This window comes from Haemorhous mexicanus, chromosome 1 (assembly GCF_027477595.1).
Source record: "Haemorhous mexicanus isolate bHaeMex1 chromosome 1, bHaeMex1.pri, whole genome shotgun sequence".
NCBI classification, from domain to species: domain Eukaryota; kingdom Metazoa; phylum Chordata; class Aves; order Passeriformes; family Fringillidae; genus Haemorhous; species Haemorhous mexicanus.
The window spans coordinates 41,594,309-41,602,298 of record NC_082341.1 but is presented as its reverse complement, the minus strand read 5'-3'; positions in this window follow the sequence as shown (position 1 = coordinate 41,602,298).

Below are 7,990 nucleotides of genomic sequence, written 5' to 3'. Positions count from 1 at the left end.
GTTGGTCTGATAGATGGGTGGGAGACATCTATGATAAACTTTTCCATCATATGTGTATTTCTACTGACTCATTTAGCTGTTTTTAATAATAAATTATTAAGGAAAGACTGAGGACTGATCTTGTCATGGTCTGCAACTTCCTGAGGAGGGCAAGTAGAGGGGCAAGTATTGATCTCTTTTCTTTGATGACCAGTGATAGGACCCAAGGAAGCAGCGGGAAGCTGGGGTGGGGGTTTAGGTTGGGTATTAGGACGAGGTACTTCACCCAGAGTGTGTACACCCAGTACACCCAGAGTTGGACATTGGAACAGGCTTCCTAGGGAAGTTGTCACAGCACCAAGCCTACCAGAGTTGAAGAAGTGTTTGGACAAAGCACATGGTGTGATTTTTGGGGCTATCCTGTGCAGGGCCAGGAGCTGGACTTAGTGGGTCCCTTCCAACTCAGCATATTCTATGATTCTATGACAATGCTCTTGTCCCTGCACTAGAACAGTGTCTTTATTAAAATCTGCCATGTATCCAGACTTTTTGAGCTTTTCATTACAGCACATTTCTTTATTTGTACCTCTTCCAAATCGCTTGCTAGAGGCTAGCTGTCAATGTAATGCTCTTTCAATTACAGGCTATAAAAGAAGAAAAGTTGGATCAGCTCTGTTGGCTTTTGAGCCATCATTGCTGAAGCAGTGTGAATTGCTACCTGCTGTTTTCCTTTTAGTTTAAAAGCATGGTTTTCAGTTACTCCATTTGCTCCACTGCCAGTTTGTTATCAAATTAAATCTTAACAGAAGAGAAAAAAACCCCAAAACAACAACCAAAACCAACATGCCTAAAATCCAATCTGCTTGCACTAGTATCTTTATTTCTACTGCTAGCACTTCCTAATGTGGAGAAAGCCCTCATCTCATTGTTCGAGCCCAGTGAGAAAGTGTTTTGCTTATGCTTGCTTTAGGCATTCAGAGACCAGGGTTGATAATATCTGGCATAAGTTTTGAGGGATTGAGGAGGGGATAGTTCTATAAATTGAGTAGTGAGTGACTGGAATCTAAATGCTTAATGAAATAGGGAACTGAATATTATGCAAAATGTACATCCTAAATATGAGCACTTCAGGATAATTTTGAGAGTCTGGACAGAAAGGTTGAAGTCTTTATTAGGTTTAATGTGAAATATAAAAAAATACAGATAAGTTATAATTTCTGTAAATTTTCTCAAAAAGCTGACAGTTCTTCAACTGTCTAGATGGCTATGGTCCATCAGTCTGCAGCATATTGTGAGGCTGTGTGTGTACTTCTGTATTTTTCATAGAATTTCCATTGTCTCACTGGCAGCCTGCAACCTGAAATTTAACATACAATTACACCATGAACTAAACTGTACTCTACTTAGACCGGTCAAGTTTACACGAGCTTAGAAAAAAGCCAGAATATAAACACATATTCATCTTGAAGAATCCTCAGATGCATTGCACAAGTACATTGTGCAGGTCTGCTGTGCCATTTTAAATTTTACAGAATAGAATAAAGTAAAATAGACTATTTCAGTTGGAAGGGAACTACAACAACCATCTAGTCCAACTGCCTGATGAATTTAGGGCTGATTAGTTTAAACTGCTTCTGAAGTAAGAAATGACCAGTCATTTAAATAAAAACATTGCAGACAATGGAGAAGAAGAAAGGGTAATAAAGAACTTTATTACTGTTAAACAAGTGCTACCAGATCATTAATGTTAGCAAGAATACAAGATTTTCTTTTATGCCTCATCTGCAGACTCAGACAGCTGTGTTCAGTCAATCTAGTTATACTAACAGAGGGTACTGTCCTCCTATCCTAGTGGGCCAAACTGGCCCCAGATGGAGATTTTAATCTTCTTCTCAAGGCTGGCAGAAGAAATTACATGTCAGTGATTTGAGTTCAGAGTCTGACATCTCACTGTAAATTGGTAATGAGAAGAGTCAGGAGCAAAAGCAATCTGAAAGGTAATCTCAGGGAAATTAGACTTGCAGCATCTTTCATAAAAAACTGCATCCTGATGGTGTAGCTGTGACAGTCCAGATATAATCAATTAGTTGAAGTCACGGATACCCACATCTATATTCCATTCTCCTAAGCCTTGTAGAGAAACCAGCCAGAGGGAAGTGACAGACAGCTGGCTTCTAATAGATAAATCAAACAACTGTTTGCCTGAGTTATGGGTTTTAAGGCCTTCAGATTCTGGGCTTTGTATGGAAGCAGCTGCAGCAGGAGCACATGTTCCCTTATGCCAGCCTTGCTATGGCAACAGTATGAGCTCCTCTGACAGGTGAAGCAGGCAGCTGCATTTGTTAAACCACCACTAAGATTTGACACATTGGATCTGTCAACATCCCAAAATACTAAGTCAATATTAACTTTATTTAGTGCATATCAGAAAGCAGCTAGTGTGGTGCCCCTAATACCATTACTGAAAAAAAAAAAAAAAAAAGAAGGAAGTTTGTTAACATAAAAAATACATTTTGTTTGGGAGGAAGAAGTAATATACAATGGTGTCACTGTTCTTGTTTTCCAGTTTTCCTCTGCATCTAAGTGGTTTTAAGCTCCAGTGTCAATGGACATAAATCTATTTCTTTTCTTCAGTGCTTCATTTGACTTCACACATGGTGATGAAAAAGAATGGATTGAGAAATCATTAAGAAGAAAAAAAAGCAACTCCTGAAAGGGCAGCATAAAGCTCTGATAGTCTCTTGTTGCATGTTATAGACTACTTATAGGCAGTCACTTACAGGCTTACTGTTTAATGTATTGATCTTTTTTAATTATTCTAGATATTGCTGGGATGCCTGTTCCTCTTTTTCTGGGGAGTACTCTATTTGTCTGATGATCCAAGCCTTTATCCAAACCTGACAAGCTCCTTTCAAAACTCAGTACCCAGAGATAATAAGATACATCAGTGCTAATCTACAACAGCAAAGAGTCCTGTACAAAGCAGAAACATCTGGAAAGTGCAAAATACAGAAGAGCTACAATAATATAAAATATTTAGCTTCAATTGCAAGTTTCTGAAAAAGAGTCCTGATTACATACTTGGAAATGTTCCCTTTAATAGGCTGATTTTCTTGTTGAATGTTTTAGAAAGAAAAGTTTTCTTAGGATATAATTAAATGCATTAAATAGCAGTTTTCTTTTAGTTTATTCTTAGTATTCGGCACAAAATATAAGAATCTGAGTTATATGTAATTAGATAATTACTTCACCACAACATGTTAACATCTTGAAACACATTTTGAGTCATTCTAAATTCTGGTGATATTCTAGGAATTTCTTTCATGTACATGCTGTTGTGAGAGTGTGAGACTTATAAAATTCTGTGAGTCCTTTAGTACTGTGAACTCCTGTCTATGGATATGGATTAGGCAGCATAGCTTAGTCTCTCTGAGTAGGTGATTTCAAGGGGAAGCAGATTAAGATATAATAATTAATACTTTCTTAAGGCACCTCAGTTTCGAAAGCATCTCAAATACAGACCTGAGGATGAGGTTCTGCCTAAATTAAACAAACATAGATGTAACTGAATAATTTAATTAGGAAAGTCCCAGTCTCTGACTCTTGAAGGTGTACAGGATGAGAAGGAGTTACATTTGACTTTTAGCTTTTGGGATTTTATTCCCAGTGACTGCTGGGTAACTTTGAAGTCCTGCAAAAAGAAGTGTAGATGAAGGCCAAGAAATGCTAAGAAGCACAAACATTTTACCTTCCCTCCTCTTCACATCCACTCCCTATTCATCCTTTCTTCACATAACCTGTTTTCCCACTTCTTATCTGTGCTTATTTTGTCAGGTCTCCTCAACTTTATTAAAAGGTTTTTCTTTCCAGTCCTGTTCTATTTTGACTGCCAAATCTGCATTTTTGAGGATAAAAAGTTAACAAGAAAAGAAAGGTGGTTTGTGGGTTAAAAAGCCATTTTGTGTTTTCTTATATTGCCTTATGTTTAGAGAACTACCCACCTCATGCAAGCACCTTCAAAATAAGTCAACCTTCTAAACAGATTACACCTCTATGCTCAAAGAAGAAAGAATGTTTTCAGCTCTATCATATTGCATTTTGGCAGACCTTACAAGATAAATACAATTTTATTCTAGCTGTGAACCTAGGTCAAGCACAGATTATAAAGCTTAAAAAATAAGGAGAAATCTGGAAAAGAAATATCTGATTTCAGCTTCATAAAGACCTGTCTGTATCTTACATGTTATACTGGTACTGTTTTTTCCTGCACAACTTCTTTCAGGTAATTTGTTGCAGATTACTCCATTAAATTTCTGTGTAACATCTCTATTAATTAAGGTCATAGCATGACAAACATTTTGTGTCAATAAAAAGGCTGACAATTGTCAGCCTCCCTCAATTGTCTGTTTTCCTTTCTGCACTTTCTTCCCCCACCTTGTGCTAATACAAAAGTTGTAATTTCTGCTGTCCCTGCAGAAAATCAGAAGGGAGAATCAGCTGCATTTGTCTGTTTTTCAAACTTAAACTGTTGAGTGACTGTCTTGGCCCATAGTAAGGAGCCAAATATCTGACTAAGCAATTTAGTGCTACTAGATTTGTATTCTGAAATACAGAGTCTAAATATAAAATGGAGACAGAATTATGTGGGCTGAGGACAATACACAAAAATGATCTCTGCAAATACGGGTGTCTGCCAGGAAAGTGTTTCTTGCCTGCAATCATTAGGCAGTGGAGAACTATTTTTAGAAGATTTGCTTGTCATTGCTCTGTGCTATATATAAACAGCATTAAAGTCTATTCCTTACAAAACAAAACATAAAGGCAAGTTTTGCTCTGAAGGTGTGGATTTTTCCCTTGTTCTTTGAAGTGCAGATTACCTCAAATCATTGCTTTCTTTTCTTTTCTGCCTTCCATTCCTCTTGAAATTGTACTAGCCATCTCACCTTTCTCACTGAACCACTCGATGGCATGCAGAGAATGCTTTCTTTCTAACCTTTCCTCAGCAAAGCACACAATAACAAGCTTTGTCTTTGGAAGCTAGGAAAATGGTGTAGGAATGTAGGTCTAGTTCCCTGCTGTTTAACAGTCAGCTTTAATAAAGCCTTAAATTTGCAATGCATAGATCAGCATCTCTGATGTGACCCTTACAGCTGCTAGAGATTAACTAGTGCCTCTACTTTGGTGCTTATTCCAGCTATGTCTTTCTCTCCTCATTGGGTTCTGCTTCATGGATAACTCTTGCTCAGTAGTTTCTCTGCCTTCCAGATAGTGCTATGAGAGGATTTCTCACAAAACTCTAAAATGAGCCTCCCACTACTGTGCAGCCTCAATCCATGGAACTGCGTTCCTGTAGCTGCACAGAGCTATTATCAGGCATGTGTAGTGCATAAATGAGGTTTAAGATGAGTAAATTGAAATTATTTACTGTTTATCACTTTTATTAGTCAAAAATGTTTTAATCCTGTGGCATTTTTTCCCCTATTGTCTGCAAAGGGATTATTGAGGGAGGAAAAAAGCCAAATTAATTACAATCTGGTTCTTTAGGTAAACTGCACTGGCTAATGTCCATGTAGTATAATTGTTCTCATCTGTCTTTGTGTATCATTAACCATAGAATGCTGCAAATAGGAAAACTCTGCTTTAACTTGAGTGGAAGTTTTGTACTTCTTTGTTTATGACTGTGACGCCACAGATGGCTGCAGATCTGCTGCACATTCACTGGTATCATTGCCTCCACTTTTTAATATAAGAGAGTTCTAAGTGGGCTTGCAAGCTCCTAACAAGCAATAGTCAGGTTTAACTACTACTGGTTTCTTGGATTGCTGAGTACAATGCTGTGCCCTATCATCATTCTGACTCTGGGCAGCTCCGGAGGGGCACTTGGCACCAGCACATTATTACAGTGAAGGATCTGAGAGTAAAGAGGTATCTGGACTTGAAGTGAAAACTGCTTCTAGCTGGTCAAGATGTAAAGTGTCAGACTGGTCAGTTGAATCATGGAATCAGAAGTTCATGGATGTCAGTGACATTTGCAAGATGGGAAGCACAGCTAAGTACACGGTTCTCTCAGCCATAATGGAATCTGATGTGCTGTCCAGTGATCTGGAATCAGGACAGATCACTTAGAATCTCTCTCTACTACGCTCCAGTGACTATTAGTACATTTAGAATGAATTTTAACTGGTATGCAACTAGACTTCCAGGTTTCTGAAAAGACAGTACCAGTTCTTCCCAAGTTTTTAGCAACCTGTGAAGTTTGGAACTTCCAAAATGAGGATTGCGATAGTAAAGGCATTTCCATTAACGTAGGGAATGTTGAGTTATAGGTGTATGTCCTCATTTCTCTTCATATAGCACATATTCCTGAAGAAAACATTCAGATAAAGTTATTGTAGGAAGATGTATTGACTGATTTTTTTAGAAGTAATTGTGCCCAGCAGTCCCTGCTAGTCAATAATATGCTTAGCTGATGGTCTCAATAACTGTCTCTGAAAGTTAGTTTGTTACTGCTTAATAGCTTTTATTGACATAGACTATGTGAAATTGTATGCAGTTCCAAAATTGATTTTTTTTTTGGTTGCTTTCAAATTTGGTTACAAACTATTGTCATTTTTTTGGAGCAAATTAGTGAACTGTCATGTCTATCAAGAGAGACTGACCTGCGAACCATGGGATGTGTTTTTCATCATGTAAACACTGTGCAACAATAAAAAATAGGAATTCGCTATGAAACAGTCAATGTAAAGTACTAAAATTGGAAAGTAACTTGGTTTATTTTAAGCGAAATTACAGCCTTGGTGTGCATGGGCTGGTGAATACTTGATGTAGCTAGGAGAAAAAAAAAATAAAAAGTGTACTCCATTTTTAAATGGAAATGAGTAGCTAGAAAAGTCTTTACAGAACATTTTAACTCAGCTGCTGGCAGGGCCCTCAGTGGGCCCACAGGTTTTAGTTATCTTGACCAATCTGTAACCATAATTTTCCATGAGCCTTCTCTGGAACATCTTCCCCATCTCCCAGGCTTTGGCTGCCTCTGTTGGCAGGTAACTGTGGTGTGGCACAGCTGTGAAATGTTGGATCAGGCTGCTCTGTAAACAGCTAGATCAGGAGACAGCTGTGAGAAGCCTCATATGGGACCAGGATGCACATTTCCATCCATGCACATGCCACCCATTGTCTCAGGAGCTGCATTTCAGCTCAGCCCTTGCTCTTATGTGGATGCACCAGTGCTGATCCTGCATCACTGAGAGGAGGAGTGAGACTAACAACAGGACAATGATCAGCTGCACAGAAAGGCAATTTATTTGTATTTCTAACTGACTTTATTTGTTTAAGCAACCACAGAGACAGTTTATTTGAGTAAAATTATGCAGGATTAGGCATTAGGGCCATATGAAGTTACGATGAGTACATGACTCATTCATGCAGGGAAGGTATGTAAAAAGCGCAAATTATTCCTGATTACAAAATAATATTTAAGGCTGGAAGTGAAAATACCTTCCTATTCCCTTGTACTATGATTATGTGAGATTAAATTGAAAATAAATCAGGTAGGATAAACCAAATATATATCTATACTGTTTTATATAGTATTTAGTAAAAAGCAGCTTGCTAGCTATTAATGTAAGATGTAAAAACTCCAGCAATTACACCAGCCAGTGTTTTGTTAGCCACAAAAAACTGAATAGATATTGAAATCTATTTTCAATAGCCTTAAGAGATTCTTGGGAGACTTAAGAGGATCACCTTATCCCATGGCTCCACCTGGGCAGTCAGGCTGGTTACTTGGTTAAATCTCAGTTAATCTTCTCATAATGGGTGGATTTTTTTATGGCAGGAAAGATGTTTGTGAGCCTTTGAGCTGACTATCAAGCAAGGTTGCTTGATGAACACCAGGTTGTGGACTATCAGTTGTGTAAAGCCAGAGTCTGCAGTAGTTCTACTATGTGGGACTCACAGGGTGTCAGTGATCCCTGGGTAAAAAAAAAATATAGGCTGCAGGAGTAAGAAA